Raw genomic sequence first — 21670 nt, 5'->3', positions numbered from 1 at the left:
CATGCTCACAAATATACTGACACATTATACTTGCCATCAAACAAAAGATTTTAACTGCAGAGGTATAAGAATGTAGAAGGTTGGAGAATCCTTGGGCACCTTCATTTTTTGCACTGGTTATGTTACAGAAAAGCTACTACAGGCAAAACATTTCTGTCTTTTGTGTTACAATCTATGCTCAAACTTAACTGAAGAATAAAGTTAGAGCAGATGGACTCCGCAAATTTTTTCACTGAACTTTTTTCTTTTTTGGTCTCTTTGTTGTCTCTCTTTTTGAAGAAACTTGTCTCACTGGCGCACCTTTTGCCAAGTAACCAAACCACCACTTCAATGAAGAATATTTTCACCTGCTGGTTTCTGACAAATCTTTCCAATAGCATAAACAATCTGGACTTTTGCTGCAACCTCTGAAAGTCTATACAGCATTTCTGGCAAGTGTCTAGGCACAGAAGAGAGAAGATCTGAGAAGTCTTCATCCTCACTTTTCACAGGAATCTAAAATGACACTTAGCATAGCCTAGTAAAAGCATATAGTTGCATTTTAGTCTAGGAGAGAATTTGAATGTCAGTACACTGTCATGTGGAATGTGCTCAAAGACACACATGATTTTTGTGGCAAAGCTTCAGTAGAAAGGATGAGGACAGAAAATTTTTCATGCAGAAAAGGCCGGTGTTATGAGGGTTGCCATGTTTCAAACAGAATGCTTAATGCCTAGTTTCTGCTACACAGTACTTCCAGCAAAACTTGGAGTGCATCAATAGTCAGAATTCCATGATGGCAGAACACCTCCCTTTTCTGCCTGCAAAGTCGTATCACCTCTCCAGAGAAAATAATTCTTCTTGTCATCCAGGAGTTGGCAGAGGGCTGGTGTAGACATTTCTGCACCTTCTGCTAGCTTTAGCAACCTGTTCATCAGCTGGTGCCTTTCCAGGGCGAACTTCATGCTTTGCTGGCATGAACTGACCATGGTGCAAGGACATGTACATGACCTAGAGGCTTAGCAGTGGCAAATGTCATCTATTGCCAGAACAAGATAAGTAGAGACAAAGCCATGAACTCCAGAATGTGTCTTCACACTGATACATTAAGAATTAGGGACAAGGAAAATCATCGTCTCTTTTGGCCTGTGGGTTCACTGTAGCCCAGTGCAGGCAGAATTAAGTTTAATGGCAGGTTTGGTGTAAAAAAAAAAAAAAAAAGCTTTTTGCACACAGTGATGCTGGGATTAAGCAAGGTAGTTTTTATTGCAGTTAGAAACCCCCTTTTAATTTCTAGCCTAAAAGTATTGGTGGACAATTTATACACATTTATTCTTGCACCAACATTATGCTTCAGCTTAAACAGCAATTCTGCCTCCCCCTTGTTTAATCCCCTGATGCATCCATTGAGAGGAGATACGATTACTTTGCTTTATTTATTTTTTTGCTAGGCTTAATAAACTTTTAATTTCCTTCATGATACATGCTCTTCTGGTCATCCCATTCTCCCAAGCTCTTATTGATTCCTAAATATATGACCACATTACTTGTTTATTAGTTTCCATTCCAGATCCATTAATTCAGTCCTTAAAGTTAAAGCGCCCCCCCCACCCCGAAAATGAGGAACACACAATTAGCAGCCTGGGATGAAAATTTTGATTCAAGTGCCTGGGACCACACATGAAGGGATTCTGTCAGGAGCAGAGATCAAATCCAATTCTCTAGCACCACATTCCAGTGTGTTAAACCTGGGGTGATTTTTCCTCTTCCTGCCATCCCCTGTCTCATTCATGTTGCAATTAGGGCTGCTCAAAATGGCACCATTTTGTTTCGAAGTCCGTTTTGCCGTTTTGATGGGACAGTGTTTCATTTGGAGTTTTGTTTCAGTTTGAAGCACTGTTCTATTTCATTTTGATGAAACTGTTTCGCTGTTTCAACACTGTTTCAAAGTTTCTCCCATAGGCTATAATGGGGAATCATGAAACTACCTATAACTTTGTCATATCTTGCTTGATTCAAATGAAATAGCAGGGAGGGTAGCCTGTGCTGAAGCCACAAAGCCTGTCAAATTTCAAGGAGATAGGTGCAGGGGTCTCTGGGAAACTGCACCTCAAGCGACTGACAAGCAAAACTCATGACACGTGGGACTGTGTGTCTGTTAAGGCATGCCTTCACTATCGCTGGGGCCTCTACATGACATGGTAGTGCGCCTCAGTGAGGCCTCCTTCTTCCCTACAGCCTCAGTCTGGTCCACCACTTTAAATAACAACAGGTAAGTAAGCAGCACAGTAGCACTACGAGCTTCTTCTCCAGCAGCTGCCAGAGCACTCTCCCTGCCAGCCCCAGGCCTGGGGCTTAAATGTGCCCAGGGCCATGCATCCTTCCACTTAGCTGACCAGGGACAGGTGCTGGGGGTGTTGGTCTAAGGACATGGCACTGGCAGACAAGTTTCTTTGGGTCAATCTGCTATCTTTTAGTAGACCAACTAAATAGCTGGAGAAATATATCTTAGCAAGCTTTTGGGTTAAAAAATCCTTCATCAGGCTGAAGAAGCACCTGCAGTTGGTATGTGTGCTCTTCCTGGATGGAAGGAATAGTAAAGAAGTCAGAGGCTGGCATGCAATGCAGGCAAGAAAGCCAGTCAGTGAAAATGGAAATGGAGGCATCGGGGGTGAGGGACAGGCTGGGATGGTAGGGGGTGGAAGGAGGATGTAGCAGGTAAAAGTGGAGAGGTACCTGGGGTGTCAGATGTCAGGCAGGTTGTAGTGCATCCGAATTCCAATGTCTATATTGAGTCCATGACTTTCTGTACCTTGGAGGTTGATGAAGTGCAGTTCATAGGCTTGTCTGTGAAAGGTGGTTTATAAATTCAAACAAACACTGAACCACACTAAACCTCATCACCAGAAGCCAAATTCCTACAGCCCAAAACACACTGAATGCATCCAGGTCATGCCATGACAGGACATGTAAAAACTGCCAACAATATCTCCAGTATGAAGATATCTTCACAATACAATACATATCTCCATCCGGGCACCAAGTGCCCTGATAGAAAATATGCAGGAGACACCAAGCAAGAACTGCGCACCAGAATGAGCACACACTGGAAATCTATCAAAGACAAAAACACCCAACTACGTGTCTCCAATCTCTTAGGCTTCATCCTCAAAGTGAATTTACAAGCCACTTTTCACAGTTGAGCCTATGAACTGCGCTTCATATTTAAAGCAATCAATTAATATAATAACAAAATAAAAGGGTATAGAAAGCAAAAGGTATTGATGAATCCCATTTGCTAGGCTAGCAAGTAGGAAATGAATGGTAGCCTTTGCTGTCTGATGCTGCTGAGCTGCTGGAAGACAGCTCAGTAACTGACCCCAAGGCAGAAAGCAGCTCATTTCAAACAATGTTGATTTTTATGCTGATTTTCCACCCCTCCCCCAGAGTACTGGGATTGGAAGGGACCTCAGGGAAGGATCACAGTCACTGGTCAGCTACATAGTCGATATCAGAGCAGTCCTCCACCCCTCTTTCCCCTCCCTCTCCTTACTTTCTGTTTTTGTGCAAGGAAGCCCAGCTTCAGTTTGGAAACTCAAAACATTTCAGAACTTTCCAAATGTTTCGACTGCCCTCATTTCATTTCAAGGCTTTTTTGAAGCTCTTCATTTCATTTTGATTTCACTGTTTTGAGCTGGAAACAAGTCAAAATGAAACAGCCGGAGACATTTTGCACATCCCTAGTTGCAATCATCAATGTTTGCAACAACTAAGGCAGTTCCCATGGACTAGTCTGAAAGTGACTAAACAAATATAATCTACACGTTCAGTGTGTGTGTCAGAAAATTGTAAATTATACCAGTTCAAATCTTTTATTTTAATTTATTCTTGGTTTCTTGGAGCACAATTCATAAACCGAGTATAAATGTGTTAAAGTTTAATTCAGCTGACTTACATTCTTGCAGTACATATTTAAAGAAACCATAGAGGCTACCTATTCCTGCGTGAGATATTTTGGAGTTTGAGCAAGCTTTGTTCCTCTCAAACACACACAAAGTCCTCTGATACCTTTTTCTTTAATAAAACAAGAAGGTTTTTGAATATCTTCTTTAGCAAGCAGACTAGCAAAACCAACTTTCTCCCTATTTTAAACAAAAACATTTCTTGTCAAAGTCATAACAATTGAGTTGATCCATTTTTAGCACATCCTTGCAGGCAAGTAGTCACAAAGAGGAAGCTCTAATAAATCTTAGCATCAACACAGATAGATGGATATTTCCTTTTAATCAAAAAAAGGCCAGATTCAAGATATTCATACATTAAGTGTATACATAAGGATAGGGGAAGGAAGAGAGGGTCTCAACCTTGCTTCTTCTAGTCTCTAGCTTAAGGAAGTTGGAATGGTCATCAGGAACATGTCTTCCACTTCTTCAAAAGCTTCAGGACAGCAGTGAAGAAAAGCTCACTGCTTTAAATTAAATGACTGTGCACTAACCAGCATTACTGTGCAGTAGCATCCCAGCACAGTTGCCTTGTGACACTTACTGCGCAGCAGCTTGTTACTATTGTGCAATAGTGTCACGGCACGGTTCATGCCCAGTGACGAGCTACTGCACAGTAAGCGTCTCATGTAGACATGCCCACTGCGCAGTTCTCCCACCTTCCACCAGTGAGGTTCTGTCCAACTGCATTGTCTGATAAAATACACCCTGCAGCTACAACTCAGGCAGTGTAACTTTTTACCACCCATCCATCCTCAATGCGCTTTGCAAATTAAGGTCTGTTCTGTGGCTTTTAAAAATGACTGGAATTAATTAGATTTGACTTGCATCTCCACATTATAACAACAAAACAGAAAAGTGGTCCCATGGAGGATATCAAAGGTCAGCTTCTGACCTTAATGTGATGACTCATTCAGGATTCTGCTGTAGTGTTTCCTCTGCAATTGAACAAGTAAGCGGTTGCAATTCTGTCTTCATTATCGCCTGGCCCACACAGCCTCATCCACCCATGGCAGTCTGAGAAGCAGGGAGAGCTAGGAGCGTCTGTGCTACATGAGATCACAGGCTAAAGAAATCATCAAGAAAAGAAGGGCTTTCCAGACAAAACTGTACATATTAATGGATACTGAACTGATAGGAATGCATTGTTCAGGAAGAACAAGCAGGGGAGAAGAGTAGGAGGAGTTGTGCTTTATGTAAAAGAGCCATATGATTGCTCAGAGCTCCAGTATAAAACTAGAGATAGGCCTGTTGAAAATCTCTGGGTTAGAGTCAGAGGGGAGAGCAACAAGGGTGATGTCATGGTGGATGTCTGCTATAGACCACCAGAGCAGGACGATGACATGGATGAGGCTTTCTTCAAACAGCTAGTGGAAGTTTCCAGATTACAGTGCCTGGTTCTCACTGACATGTGCTGGGAGGGCAACACAGTAGTGTGGAGACAATCCAGGAAGTTTTTGGAGAGTGTTGGGGGCAACATCCTGGTGCTAATGTTGGATAGACCAACTAGGATCTGTGTTCTTCATGACCTGCTGCTCACAAATAAGGACAAATTGGTGTGGAACATAGAAGTGGATGGCAACTTGGGCAGCAGCAACCACAAGATGATTTTGTTTAGGATCCTGAGGAAAGAAAGGAAGGACAACACCAGAGTAAAGACACTTAACTTCAGAAAAGCAGACTTTGACTCATGCAGGAGAGATGGTTGTATTTTAAAGAAATCTTACTGAGGGTGCAGGAATGAACCATTCCAATGCTCAGGAAGACTAGCAAGTATGGCAGAGACCAGCAAGTATGGCAGAAGACTAGTTTGGCTTACCAGGGGACTCTTCAGTGAACTAAAACACAAAAAGGAAGTGGAAACTTGGACAAATGACTACGGAGCAATATAAAGTTATTGCTCGGGCATGCCAGGATGAAATCAGGAAAGCCAAAGCACAATTGGAGTTACAGCTAGCAAGGACTGTGAGGGGCAACAAAAAGAGTTTCTACAAGTATGTCAGCAACAAGAGGAAGACCAGGGAGAATGTGGGTCCCTTACTGAATGAGAGTGGCATCCTCGTGACAGATGATGTGGAAAAGGCTGAAGTGCTCAATGTCTTTTTTTACCTCAGTCTTCATAGGCAAGGTCAGCTCCCAGACTGCTGCACCTGACAGCACAGTTTGACTCAGAGTTGAGCAGCTGACAGTGATGAAATAACAGGTTAAGGGCTATTTAGAAAAGCTGGACATATACAAGTCCATGGATTGGATGCAATACACCCAAAGGTGCTCAGGAAATTGGTAGATGTGATTGCAGAGCTGCTTGCCATTATCTTTGAAAACTCATGGTGGTTGGGAAAGGTCCCAGACAATTGGAAAATGGCAAATATAGTGCTCATCTTTATGAAAGGAAAGAAGGAGGATCTGGGAAACTGGTCCTGTCAGCCTCACCTCAGTCCATAGAAAAATCATGGAGCAGGTCCTCAAGGAATCTATTTCTAAGCACTTGGAGGAGAAGGTGATTAGGAACAGTGAGCATGGATTCACCAAAGGAAAGTCATGCCTGACAAACCTGATTGCCTTCTATGATGAGATGATGGGCTCTGTAGATGCGGGAATTTAGCACTGAAGTTCAAGCATATGGTGAAGAAAGCCAGGGGAGAAGCAAAGATTCCCACACAGCCTGCTGAAGGTTACAGCCCTCAGCTGATGTTAGGAACGAGAGAAACATAGTTTTCCTGAAGTTTTTAAATTAGGTTTAGTTATTACAGTGATTCTTAACCAGTGTCATGAGATCCTTTTAAAGGTGCCCCAGGGCATCACACAATATTTGTACTGCTAGGTGTGCAAACACCTGCACATGATTCACAAGAGAAACCCACAGATTTCAAAGAAGAATGCATAATCTCAAAACATTCTGACCTGTAGTTCTCTTTCAGACTCCCTTGCAACAGAAGAATTGCTCTATTATTTGTCCATGGTCTGAAAAGTTCTGGCATTTTCTGGGGGCTGCAATGAGTGTAACAAGGGGTGCCTTGAATCTAAGACGGTTGAGGACCATTAACTTGGTATAACAATTACCAGTAATCACAGATCACAAAGATATTAACAAGTCAGTAGTTTATAAACTGCCTCTGATGTAGTTATACAAATACTGTCAAAAGTGGCAAGTGATTTTGGACACTTGGTTGATGAAAAACCATAAAAGGACCTGTTTTGGGGGTACTTTTGGACACTCAAAAATCCTGCAAGTCAAACCACTATATGGTGCTCTCAGATAAACACTTGAAAATAAGCACTTATGGTCAGAAGTCACTCTTGCAAATTTTGACCAGAGTCTTGTCAAATGTTATTGTACAGATGTTGTTCTATACAGTTTTTCTAGCCTTCTGCTTCAGAAAGCTAGAAAAAAGGGAGAAGAATATCTATGTGTGGCTAACAGGGAAAAAATATTGATGCACGGCTAATAGTAATTTGAAAAGAAAACATGCATGTGCTAATTTCAAAACATATATATGTTTCCTAGTTTTCATACATTATATATATATATAAAAGAAAACTAAGAAATACACACACACACACACACACACACACATATATACATATACATTATATATATATATATATAACATATATGTATTTCTTAGTTTTCTTTTTAATGTACATTTACCAAAAAGTTTGCAAACCAGGTTGGTTTTTATGGACCAGGAGCTTGTGTGTGTGTGCCTGGAAGGTGAAATTACCATATATCTGTTTTCCAAAAAATGTGTTGCTCTCTGGACCTGGCAGCAGGCCACTCCATGAGAAGCCCAATTAACAATTGAATGGGGCTTGTTCTGTGTGCCTTGACGTATTCCACGGATAAGTCGGTAAGGAATGTGCATTTGAAAACCATTTAAAAACACGGTTATAATAATTAGCCATGCATCAATGTTTGATCCCTGTCTCTAGGTCTATATTTAACACAAAGAGAGAGCCAGGGAGATGGATCTTATGAATGGGCAGAGTACTGGGCCATTAGGAGACAAGTGAAACAAAATTGGTTTAGTCACAGAAAACACAGAGAAGTGGGACTGGAAGGGACCTCCAGAGGTCATCTAGTGCAAACCCCTGCCTGAGGCAGGATAATCCCTATCTAAACCAGCTGATACAAATCCATAATCTAACCTCTTAGTAAAACTGCTGTCAACACTGACACAACACAAGCCATAACACCCTAACTGGCCACAGGTAAAGCACAGCAGCCAATGTGCCGTTGTAAAAGATCTGTAAAAGGTTAATATATGCTCCAGAGATCTTAAGTAGAGGGCCACACCCTCACACTACAGAAGAAAGCAAAAACTCCTACAGTCCATACCAATCTGACCATGGGGAAAAATTCCCTCCTGCCCCCAAATATCATGATTGATCTGATCCTGAGCAGAGAAGCAAGATCCTCTAGCCAGGAATCTCCAGCTTTAAGCTCCAATAGGCACACCCCTGTCAAAATCCCCAGCCTTGTTTGTATCCAACACCCAATGCCTCTGAGGAAGGCTTAGGAAAAAAAAAAGAAGAAAAACACAACTGAAACATATAGCAGAAAAGGGGTGGGAGGAGGAAGGGATTCCCTCTCAGCCTCACGCCACAACCAGTAAAGCCCAAAAGCATGGGAAACACCTGTAGTAGGACATGGGCATTGCTATGCCTAGATCATCCCCAAACAGCAGCTGTGCAATTACTTGAACTTCTTCTTGAAAGTAAGCTGCCTACACCTAGGCTGGGACTGGGCACATGCAGCAGTTTTTTGCTCTCAAGAACAGTGTGTACAGGCATTCTCCACTTCTAGGAGCTGTGCAGGAAAACCAGTATAAATTACTCGAGGTGGGGGAGAGGCAGGTGGGATTGAGGGGACTGGCAGGTCCATGGGATGTGGGTTGCCTATTTTGTGGAGGGGCTGCTCAAGGAGCTAAAAATAGCCCAGTCAAGGTTGGGAGGGGGATGGGAATAGCACAGCCCTGTTGCTGGGGTGCACAACTGGGCTTTCCCAGAGCCCCAGGGCTGACCTGGGAATATGTACAGGCATTCCAGAGATCAGGTTAACCCTTTTTTAGATAAGGTTGAATTTAGTGCACCTACTCAGGCAAATTTAGATCAGGCACATCATGTTTTGTGTGTGATCTAAGTCCTCAGTACGATCAGCCGTGAAATTTGTATTTCTATTTGATTTTCTAATCTATTTTTTAAAAACCTTAACCTAGAGCAGATACCTATATGTCAATGTCTGTAATAATGAGATGTTGTTGCAGAATTGATATTAGCTTGAGATACCAGCAGTTTATTTGGCAGGCAGGGGAATGGCTGCCCTCTTTCTGATGCTCCCTGAAGAGTTCTCAGGACCTGATGACTGAATCTACATCTGGGCCTGTCACTGTCACACTAGCAAGTCAATACTAAAAAATAAAAACACCACCACTGGATTAGGAATTGTTCCAAACCAAATTCTTCATCTAAACACTGCTGCATTTGGATGCATTCAGAAGCTGAACCAGGAATCAAATGTTGATAATCACCCTCCTTTAATAAAGCACCAAAACAAAAATCCACAGGTAAGTATGCCTAAACCTTGAGATGTCATCAGTTGCAACATGACTTTTTAGCTCAGACTTATTTGTAAATGTAGGTCAGTCAACTTTAAAAGCTGAAGAACTCACTCTTCACCAAACAGAACCAGAGAGAGACATAAAAGTACAAAATGTATTAAAAATACCTAAATGTATGCAGCAAATTTATTACATTTACTAGCTGAATGAAGCATATAACTAAGGCAATATTATTTTGTGTTCAATGAGACTAGTGCTAATTTTGAGAAGCTGAGTTCCATCTGTGACATCTTCTGACGTGTTACTAAGTACATACCTGTTTCTGGCTCCATGTCTGTTTCAAATGACTATTTTTCCTCCCCAGGGCAATTGCCATAGTACTGAGAGAATGTCATACAATGCTTCATACAGCCCAGACTCAGCAAGCTTGAGAGCTACAGGTCACGAATCTTTGTAATAAGCCACTGTAAATTTGTGACGCAGGAATTGAAAATGAGACAGTCCTTTCATCTATATCAGAAATCGCTGTCCTTTCTCTGTGTGTAATTGTACCGGGGACATGCAATATAAAGGATTAGAGGGAATAAGTTTGCCACTGGAATAGGGAAGCCCAATTCCATTGATTTTGAAGTAGTAAGGCCTGTATATGTCAGCAGTGAATTTTATCTGGAGAGTGGTTAGTTAAAAGGCTACCCGAAAGACCTGTAATTAAACTGTAAATTCAAGCGTGGTGTAAGTGGCAATAACTCAACTGAAGTCAATGGAGTTCCACTGCCTTAAGCAGTATCTGCATTTGGGCCACAGACATCACCCATAACATATCAGGAGAAGGAACACTTCGACAAATATTTTCCTCCTTCTATTATGTGGGTAGTTCATGTCTGCTCAAATGGCTTTGGATAGCCTCTGTAACTTTTCATTAGCTTCATGGCTAGAACAAAAAATTCTTCATGACACTCTAAAACAAAACATATGACAGGGCTGATTCTGTACCATTCTGTTTGCATGGGGCAGTCAGGTTCTGCAGGGAAACTGCACAGAATGAAACCTGACTTACATAGATGCACTTGGTTAACTTTTCTTTGGAAAGATTCATTTTTTATATATAGAATTAGCTTTAGGGAAGAAGTAAAATTAACTTTCTACAAGGTCATTATGGACTGGATGGCTCATCGAAGGAGCAGCACTAGATTTCAGTCATACAGCCAGAACAAGATCTGCAGGTTATTAATAGTCATAGGGCCTTTGAATTGTTCTTGTCACGACTTGTTCTTTGCTGTGTGTGAACATGTTAGTAAGAAAGCAGAGGCTCAGATGTAATCAAAAGAATTATTTTGCAGGGCAGAAATTCTCCCGATGGGGTGCCATAGTTTCCACTTTCCCTCGACTCTGTCATGAGTCTAGACTTAAGAGTATTTACTGTCTCTCAGTTACAATCTTAGAGATAGATTTTTTATGATTACATGTGTACAGAATTGACACACAATTCACAGTATCACAAGAAGGATCTTGCAAGCAAGTTAGAACTAGATGAAAGTCTGAATACTATCCAAGCCCATGATAAGATGGTGATGGCTATATGAACACATACTTTCACAATATCTACCTGGAAAAAAATCTATCATCTGAATGATATTTTCCAAGTGTAGGTGACAGGGTAGGGCTAGGCAGCACAGGAAAGCAGAGCATCCATGAGGCACTTCCTCTCCTCCCACTATTATGCTGAGACAACCACTAGCTGTTTCCCTGTTTTTCCTTGCTTTTCCCTGCCATTAAGGCACAATCCCTGGTATATAAAGAGAAAGCTGGATATATCCAACTGGACATGTCCTAAAGGTTTAGGCTTCTCACCAACTTCTCCTAAAACAAAAATACATTTCAGAAGCAAGAATAGACCCTGAACCATGGCTAACAGTGCTCCATACTGTTAGCTAATTTATTATTCTTTCTATAATGAACAGATTCTTCTTTCCAGGTTTTTGCCCCTCTGCCATTCACGTGCAGAACAGCATTAACAGTATATCTGTATTAACACTACAGAAGCCACACAACCTACCAGAGACACAGAAGATGAGACAGGGAAACCACAGGAAACTATATATGAGTGTTAGTGGAGGATCCCAACTGCCAAAAGGACAGATTTTAGAAGCCATACACCACATAAATATAATTACACAGGAGAATGCATAAAGGTTTCTTACAATGTAAAAGTAAGCAGCAAAGCTCATTTACTTGCAGGGAGCAGCAGAGAGAGTGAATCAGACTATTCAATAAGGGAGTCTCTAGAGTACCAATAACACTTTTTCATCCCTTCATGATTCTGACTCTTGTAAGAGAGAAATCTCTGCAGAGTGCAGCTCTCCTTATGCATAAAGCTACTGTGCAGCTGTTTTCCAACAAGATGATATCTGTCCTCTCCTCTCTTCTAATTAAACAGGGGAGATTATGAAAGACAGCCCTTGTCAGTTCAAGTCTGTCAGGGGCAGATTATAAAAGCAGACATCTACACTGTGAAGAGCCCTGTTTCTGTTATCTTCATCCTCTTTCTCCCTATATCTATTTCTTCTTTCTCCCCCTCCAGTTTTTTTCCCCTTCTTCTTTCCTTGCCTTTCTGTTTTTTTCTCTTACCCCTAACCCATTGTATTTTTTAACATTGCATTTAATTTTCTTCTTTTAATAATGCCCTGGCTTTGACCTTCCTCCCTTTTCCCCACCCGTCTGTCACTAAATATTTGCTCTGTTCAAGAGAAGAGAGAATCAGCAGCAAAGCCAAAGCATCACAGAAGGCTGGTCTTAAAATAGTGCAAGAGATTTTTTTTTTTTTTATAAGCCCCTAGATAGTATCACGGTTAGCATCTGGTCTTACTTACCAAAAGCAAAGGAAAAGAAAGGAGGTTAGCTTGACCCTCACCATTCTCAATGTAGATTAAGGCCTATGTAGAACTCAACAGTTTTGCCTCATAGAAGTATCTGAAAGCTCATCTCAGATGGGCACAAGGAATTTGTTTTGCTTTAAGTTTTGGGTTTTAAACTTAACTCTAAAGATGAAGTTTCTTAGCATTTTGTAAGACAATTATGACTTAGCCAAATTTCACTCAGCTGTGGGGCCAGGGTAGAGTAAAAACTTTTGACTAACCTGGTTTCAGTTTGAGAGTTCTTAATGAAATACCAAACCAAACAACACATTTTTTACAGCTCCATTCAGAAAAAAAAAAGTGTGCTTTAAAAAAAAATCTGCAGATTTTCAAGTCTAATGGTTCCATGGTAGGGGAATGAATTAGAATATCTGGGTTGAAATCCTGACTGCTGATGGCTTCTGGCAAGGTCTTTTACTTCTCCATGCCTCAGTGTCCCCATTTGAAAAAATAAAGAATATTTGCTGCCTCAAAGGAGTTTTGTGACACTTGACATATTTTTGTGTGGTCTTCTGATACTTCAGAAGTAAATACCATAGCAACTGGCATCTCCACCAGAATTGCACCCATACAGGCAAGTGTAGTATTGGTACTGTTTTACACTAGGGAGAAGTGGAATGAAGATTTAGTTCTTGTGACAAAGGACTCCAAACTGGCTCCAAGATGAACAATCACCTTTAGGGATGCTGCAAAAGCATTAAGGCAGAAGGTGATGGGGTTAGAGTGCTTAGCTCAATGGCATTTACTGCATCAGAAGAACATATCTATAGTGAGCTCCCATTAGAGCAGCTGCCTGCCATGATTGATTGTAACCTATGCACTAAATATACTCTCTCTGGAGCACAGAAACCTGCTGGCTCTGCTCTCATGGGGTCAGAGGCATAGGAAGTCCTATTACTGTTGCTGCCTGAATAGGAGGATTAGTGGAGAAGGGCACCTTGAGCTTGCTTAGCTACTGCCAAATCCATGATGGGGCGGCTATCCCCTGCATTGGACTGTAAATGGAAAATGACCAGAAAAATGGCCTGCGAACTGCTATAGTTTTTCCATGCCTCTCTAGGTACTACCCTCTGTTGAGTGATCACATATTTGTGAACCTCATGCATTAATACAGATAGCATCGTGTTTTATCTTTAACAGAAAAGATGTGGTAGGTGTAGAAAGGGTTGCATTTATGAGGCTGCATTGCAAAGCTGTTTGAAGTGAGTCACCTCCTGTGAATTGCTGCTTCACAAATTCCTGTCCATAAAGCAGAGGTTTAGCTGTACACTTTGCAGTGTGCGGAACTGAAAACCAAAGCAAGAAAAGAAATTAGAATTTTCTCTCGCACAAAGGTTATTTTTCTGGTTTTGTTTTGTTTTGTTTTCCATTTGCAGACTGTTTGCTAAGTAACATGGCACCAAATGCGTGATACACAGTACAGAGCACTGGCAAACTTAAGAATATTTCTCATGAGAGCTGCTTGAAATCATTTTGACAGACTGACCTGCGAACAGAACCTTGAGCATGAAACATGTTGGTTATGTAGGTTGTTTAGCAGCTGCTGATAGTTTGTGTTTGAAGACAAAAAATTTAATTAATAGGCAGAAGTTTCATTCTCTTGATCCATGCACATGAATTGCATTGTGATTGGGGCCACATAGGAGTATGGACAGTTAACATCCACTTTCTCATTTCCAGGCCAGATGAGACTAGGTCAAGCCCTGGTTTCTCTTGTAAGTGCCTAAAAATGAGCCAATTTTATTCAAATATCGCTGGTGGCCAATGAGTTATCATTACATAATCATAACAAGCAAGGAAGTCATTAGCGACCTGTAACAAAAGGCCAAGGTTCTGCAAAAAGGATGCTACAGGTCAGACTAGAGCTATGAAGAGAAAGTTTTCACAACACTTGATATGTCCAGTTCTAATCAGTACAAATGAAATCCAGGCCCACTGTACATTACATATTCACTCTGTGCATAGTGTTCAGGGGATTCTTTGTCTTGGCATAATGCTTACAAATCCAAGTTAGGGATCTGGGAGAAGTATTTCCATATTGATAGTTCGGAGGTAAAAAGTTGGTACTGAGCCTCTACCCTTTTCTAGAAAGCCATACTAACCATGTTAATAACATACTAATAGCTCATGGCCTTATGCAATTAATGTATTTACACAAATCCAAGATAAGGATTTTTTTTCCGTTTAACATGGGGAAAAAGCCTTTTGTCTTGGATTTGAGTACAACTGGGGACAGTAGGTAAGCAGCAGCAGAGGTCAGGGGGCAAGCAGTGGGAGGCAGGCAGCAGGGAGGGCTAAGTCAGGGGCAGACATTGGGGGTGCCCAGGCAGGAGGGTGAAATTGGTGGGGGGGGGCAGGTGCCAGGGGGTGCAGGCACCATGGACATGCCAGGGGGCACAGGTACAGGGAGGGTAGGCATTAGGGGCCTAGGGGCATTAGGGGCAGCAGCAAGTGGGAGGGAGGAGTAGGTGCCAGGGGGCAAAGGGCAGGAGTCAGGACACTTGAGTCCCCTGTCATTTGCCTGCCCTACTACCTGTCTCCCTTACCACTGATTTCCCCATGGTACTCAGGGGTGGGGGATAGATTTAAAATGACCCTCTAATAAGCAGATTCTACACATGGAAAACTATAACAAATTCAAAGTCTCAAATTTAAAGTCATCTTGGATTTGGATATATATAGTACAATTCATAAAGCCTTGCATGGACCAGGCCTTATTCTACTAGGCTCTGTACAAATACAGAACAAAGGCAGGTCCTGACCTAATCTCAGTATATGGGTTTGTTATTGCTCTTTGCTCAAGCTGAAAACTCAAGCCTCTGGCTCTGAAAGGCCCTGCTCCAGAGCCTGCAGCAAATAGTAGGCCCATCTCTACTATACTTAATCTCTACTATCCTTGGCATAGGACAAGATGGTAGCTGTCACATGAACACAGTTGAATCTTTTCAATATCAACTCCCTTAATGGATTTTTTTTCAATATATCAAAACACTGTGCTCTAATTCAGTACAGTTTTACCCATTCAATAACAACTGATGTAAAATAATTTGCCATTTAAGATTAATTGAAAAACACTGATTTTTGTTCCGAAAAGCGTTCTGTGTCATGAATGACATATGGTCCTTAACAAGGTAGCTATTCAAATAATTTCATTAGCAAGTTTTATGTTTGCAATCTACAGGCATGGCTTTTACATGCAATCATATGAAATGATAATATGGGCAGAATGGAACACTTAAATAATTTCTTTTTTAATGGCCTTAATTCTTATGACTTCATTTTCATCTTAAGAAATAATATTTATTTTAAACACATATGAAAAGATTGTAGTAAATTTCACTTCAATTAAACAGGATAGACTTCATTTTCTTCATTTCAAGGAACAAAACTTCCAATGTGCTTTCAGCTTGCTTTCATCTTGTAGTTATTTCTAGGTTTCTCTTGGTAACTAAAAGATTGATATTTGCTAAAATTATATTGCCTTTATTAAGTTCAGCCATTTGCCCTCATTGCCTTTAGTAAGGCAATATTGCCCATATTGCCTTTAGTAAGTTCAGCCATTTGCCCTCATTCTGCTTCAGAAGACAAAAACCTTCCTTGGTTATAGATGTGTTATAATATTGGTTGCATTCAAGAGACATGAAGTGTTTTTACATAGCTGAGGCCAGGTCTCAGGAACTAAGCAGTTTTCAAATAAATACCAGGGAATAAGCCAGCATCACAAGGGTTAAAAATTCATCATGCCACATGCATGTACACACACAATTAGGTCCTTATGTGTACTACTGCATCCCTGTGATGAAGCAATACAGGGGTGAATGGAGGGAAAGGGGGCCTCAGGGGAACTTTTACTACAATTTCACAATGGCAGAGACTGTGAACAATTGCTGAAGGAAGCTAAACATAAAACCCAAACATTTATGCAAAGAGAAGAAAGATTTTTTTCATCTACTTGGATATAAGCCCTGCAACACAAGTTAGAAAAAATGGAGCAAGGGAAGCATAAAACAGGATTTTATTGAGGGAGCTGTCGATGGCCTGCTTTATTGTTTACAGCAAAATACTCCAAGTCACCTTCTTTCTCCTGGGATTTCAACTCTCAAAGCCACTTAGTGGAGGAGATGAGAGAGGAAAACTTGGTTTGTAAAGGAGAGAAGACAATTATACTGGAAGTTGATCCACTGTATATATGCCAACAATTTTCACCTCAAATGCCCCTTTCATGCATACATCAATAGGACAGTGTGATTGTAAAACTATTTATCACAGCTATTTCTAGTGCAGGGGATTTTACTGTGCTTAGTTTTATTAACAAGACCATTTATTTGCTTGCTCACTTTAGTACAATTTATCCTCATCCATATTAGGAAGTACTTTCTGTGTAACTGGTAGAGTGTTTACAAAATCACAAAAGTTACAGATGAAAAAAACTATGTACTGTGTATTGAGTTCACCTTTCCTTTAGTTCAGGAGAGGGGTATAAGGTTACATTTTAGAGATGTAAGTCAATCTAAGTGTAATATCTATATACACCCCTAGAGATAAGGGGTGTATACAGATTTTACACTTAAATTGACTTAACTAGGGGTAGGTCAATCTAAGTGCCAATCTGTACAGACATTCGGAGAGGCTGAATCAGGCAAAAGATGGCTGCCCTAATCAAATTCAGTTCACTGCAGGAGGTGCACTAAGTCAGACATGGAATGGATTAGATGGATCTAATGAACATCTGTATATGTCTGGAGTACAGACCCAGGGCTGGGAAAACCCAGCTGCTTGCCTCAGCCCTGTGGGCTGCACTTTTCCTCCTCCCCCACCATCTTCACCTGGCTATTTTTAGCCCCCTCAACATCCCCCCAAATGGATTACTACCCCAACCCCATGGATTTAGCAACTCCCCCAAACAGACTTACGAGCCCCCATCCAATCCTCTGCCTTAGAGCCATGAACCATTCCCCTGCCCCCAACCCCAGCATATCTACTACTCCACCAAGCTTGGTGTCTAATTTTAAATCTCTGGGTTTATCTTGTGAATCATACGCAGGTGTTTGCACATCTAACAGTGCATATATTGTGTGATGCCCTGGGGCACCTTTAAAAGGATCTCATGACACTGGTTGATAATTGTTGTGATAACTGAACATCATTTAAGACCTTCAGGAAAACAGTGTTTCTCTCAGTCCTAACATCAGCCAAAAGCTGCAACCTTCAGCAGGCTGTTTGGGAATCTTTGCTTTTTCCCTGGCTTTCCTCACCATATGCTTGAACTTCAGTGCTAAATTCCTGCATCCACAGAGCCCATCATCTCATCATAGAAGGCAATCAGGTTGTTCATGTATGACTTACCCTTGGTGAATCCATGCTGACTCTTCCTAATCACTTTCTTCTCCTCCAAGTGCATAGAAATGGATTCCTTGAGGACCTGCTCCATGATTTTTTCAGGGACTGAGGTGAGGCTGACAGGGTTGTAGTTCCCCAGATCCTCCTTCTTCCCTTTCTTAAAAATTGGGCACTATATTTTATTTTTTGTGATTTAGGTCACTGAAGAGTTTCCTGCTAAGCCATGTTGGTCTTCTGCCTTACTTGCTAGTCTTTCTGCACATCGGGATGGTTTGTTTCTGCACCCTCAGTAAGATTTCTTTAAAATACAAGCAGCTCTCCTGGACTCCTTCCCCTCTCAGACTGGCCTCCAGGAGATCCTGCCTATAAGTTCCCGGCATGAGTCAAAGTCTGCATTTCTGAAGTTCAGGGTCCTTACTCTGCTGCTCTCTGTCTTTCCTTTTGTTAGGATCCTAAACAAAATCTTCTTGTGGTTGCTGCTGCCCAAGTTGCCATCCACTTCTATGTTCCCCACCAATTTGTCCTTATTTGTGAGCAGAAGGTCACGAAGAACATGGGTCCTAGTTGGTCTGTCCAACATTAGCACCAGGATGTTGTCCCCAACACTCTCCAAAAACTTCCTGGATTGCCTGCACACTGCTGTATTGCCCTCTCAGCAGATGTCAGGGTGACTGAAGTCCCCCTTGCTGTATTGCCTCCTCCTGCTTGCTCTTCCTCCAGGCCTCCCACTTCCACACTTACCTCAGGGCTTTGGTCTCCATCCACTGGTGAACCTAGTTTAAAAGCCTTCCTCATTAGGTTAGTGAGCCTGTCTGCGATGATGCTTTTCCTGCTGGTAACACCACCTGCAGAGCCAGGTATCCATTTGCAGGATGCACCCATTCCTGCCCAGGGCTTTTCCCTTGAATGGAAGGACCTATGAGAACACCACCTGAGCCCCAATCCCTTCACCCTTGTACCCAGGGCCCTGTAGTCACTTTTGATATGCTCAGGGTCTCCCCCAGCAGTATCACTGGTACCCACATGGATGGGCAGCATAGGTACTAGTCAGCCAGCTGGATGAGTCTTTGTAATGCCCCTGTGACATCTTGGATCTGGGTTCCAGGCAGGCAGCAGACTTCCTGAGACAACAGGTCAGGCTGACAGATGGCTTTCTTCAAACCTTCAGAAGGGAGTCTCCAGTCACCACCACCCATCACTTCTTCTTGGTGATGGTTGTCTTGATCCTTTCCACCTTGGTGAGGCCTAGCTTGTCCTCCTTCACCAATGGAACATGTTCCTCCCTCTCTGTTGCTAGGGCTGCATATCTGTTCTCCAGATGAACTGCTGCAGGTGGAGGTGAAGATTTCTGCTTGCTGGCAGAGGCCACAAGCTTCCAGCTTCCACCCTCCTGGGAGTCCATGTCCTCTCTCTTCTCTAGCGCTGCCTCTGGTAGTTCTTCCTGCATGGTCCCAGAGGTCTCCTTCAGAATTGAATCAATGAACTCCTCACAGTGGAGGATGCTTTGGAGTCTCACCATCTCCTCCTATACTTCTCTTGCCTGTTCCCTGTGAGACACCACCAGGCACCCCCTGACCTAGCCGTCACTGGAAGTAACCTGCAAGCCGCAGTCCCCACAGCACCAAACCTGGACCTGAGTGGAAGCCTCACAGGTGCAAGCAGTGGCAGTGGCTCTGGCATTGTGAAGTCCTCCAGCCATTTTCCTGGGTCTCTTAATCTGCTTTCTCTCTCTTACTGCCCTTCTTCCAAGTACACTTTCCCTAGTGAACTTGCCTGGAAGCTGGCTGGCTGTTTACTGCTTATTGGCCCCCAAAGGTTTCTTTTTTCCTGCTTCCTCTCACCAAGCTGAAAGGTTCTCCCCTCAAAAGGAGGGGTTGTGGTGGGGGTGGGGACTGACTTGCAAACTGACCTGAGAAGTACCTACAAACTGCTTACCCTGTTTGCAGCCCCTGTTCGCTGACTCCTTGGTCGCTGTCAGTTAAGGATAGCTGCTTTTGGACCTTGTACTAAACTAAGTAGACACAAATTAAAAGCAGTCTTTCCCAACTGATATATATTTCTTAAATTCCTGTCTAGATAATTGTATTAATGCTTTAAAGAATTAAAGAAGCAAAACTAAATGCCAATCTTATATCAGTGAGGTACCAGCATTTGGAACTCAAGAACAGAAGCTGGGTTTCAACCACACCACACCACTTCTCATTAGGCAAAATGTCACCAATTGTTGTGTTATTCTCATAAGTTTTAACTCCAGTCCATAAGTAATAAAATTCCTTTGTTTCCTGAGCCACCAACTGCACTACTGGACAGATATCAAGCTGTCCTAACTTAGCTACAGAAGTGGTATCCCTGCACCAATCAAATTTAAAACAAGCAAACAAAAAACCCCCTGTATTTCTGAACCAGAAATGAGACAATATTATAATGATAGCATTTATTCTTGACCCAAACTTAATGTTTTCATAAATTAGTTACTTTAATTCACCCAGAGAGTATGGGAGTCCTTTATAATAGTTTGACAAACAAATAAAACATTTTCCCAGAATTTCAATGTTTTGCAGTCTGCATTCTATACCAGAATGAAAGGAAGACCTTTAAGCCTGTTTTTATTAAAGGCGGTGCAAATAGCTCAATGGTCATGTCAGTTAGCTGCACTGCAAGAGACCCTTCCTTTCCTAGCTATTACAGGTCTCAAAGACTTGATCTTTGAAGTCTATATTTCAATTCCATCCTACATCCAAGAAACTGTCCTGACAACAGTGTTTTTGAAACCCATGTATTTCTGTGAAAGGTCTCAAGTTTTCATTTTCCCATGAAAAATTCATAATGCTAATTACATTAATTCTTGTCATATAATGTATACTTATTTCACTCAAACTACTACTGACATTTTTGCTAGAATGTAATGATAACATGAATCAGGGGTACAAGAAAACCACTCTATCTCTAATCTCTCAGTTCTAATCTTCAAAGGGAATTTCCAAAACAACTTTCATAGATGAACCTATGAACTTCACTTCATTAACCTACTGGATACAAAAAAATCACAGACTAAATATAGACATTGGATTTATGACACATTATAACCTGCTTAACATTTCACTCCCCAGGTACCTCTCCAGTATTTACCAGCTACATTCATTTTCCTCCTCCCCCAACCTGTTTCTCACCCATTGACTCATTAATTTACATTGTCATTGACTGGCTTTCTTGCATGCATACCAGCCTCTGGCTTTTTTACTATTCATTCCATCCAGTAAGAGCACGCACCAACTGCAGATGCTTCCTCAGCCTGATGAAGGGTATTTGCACCCAAAGATTGCAAAGAAGAATTTTTTTCAACTATTTGGATCAGTCTAATAGAAGAGATCAGATTTACACAGAGAACCTTGTCTGCCTGTGACAGCGTGAACATACTGTCATGTTTTTTAACAACTTTTTGTAGAGGAAAAACAAACCTTTTTCAAACACCTCCCCCACAATTTGAGAACTTATCTGACTTTTAGTCACTAGGAGCTTTCAGGCTCATTTTATATACTTGCTACACATCGCTACAGAAGCCAAAAAATAATCTGGCTAGTTTTCTCTTAATTTTACAACCATTACATATCTTGGTCATAAGTTACAATGTTGCAATAGTTTCAGTCTATTTGGGCTTGTTGTTCAATTTTTGTTATTTATGAAAAAAATGAATGAAACTTAAGTGAGATGTTGCATTTGGTATTATTTATACAACATGCTGTTAATATTACATATATTCATGTTCAAAATCAAAATAAACAAAGCATACTGAATAAGATCTTAAGTATGTCCTCCAACATGATTTCTATTCTATTCTTCACTAAATAAATACCTTGTGATTATTATTAGCATC

At 41.5% G+C, this 21670-nt stretch overlaps 1 protein-coding gene across 1 annotated transcript in view; it reads right to left on the bottom strand.

Moving 5' to 3' along the window:
• The window catches only part of PIK3C2G (phosphatidylinositol-4-phosphate 3-kinase catalytic subunit type 2 gamma), a 372292-nt gene that overhangs the window by 145194 nt on the left and 205428 nt on the right, over nucleotides 1-21670 (bottom strand).

This window comes from Alligator mississippiensis, chromosome 4 (genome assembly GCF_030867095.1).
Source record: "Alligator mississippiensis isolate rAllMis1 chromosome 4, rAllMis1, whole genome shotgun sequence".
In the NCBI taxonomy this organism is placed as follows: domain Eukaryota; kingdom Metazoa; phylum Chordata; order Crocodylia; family Alligatoridae; genus Alligator; species Alligator mississippiensis.
The sequence above is the reverse complement of the archived record's forward strand: the minus strand, read 5'-3'. Positions and strand labels throughout refer to the sequence as shown.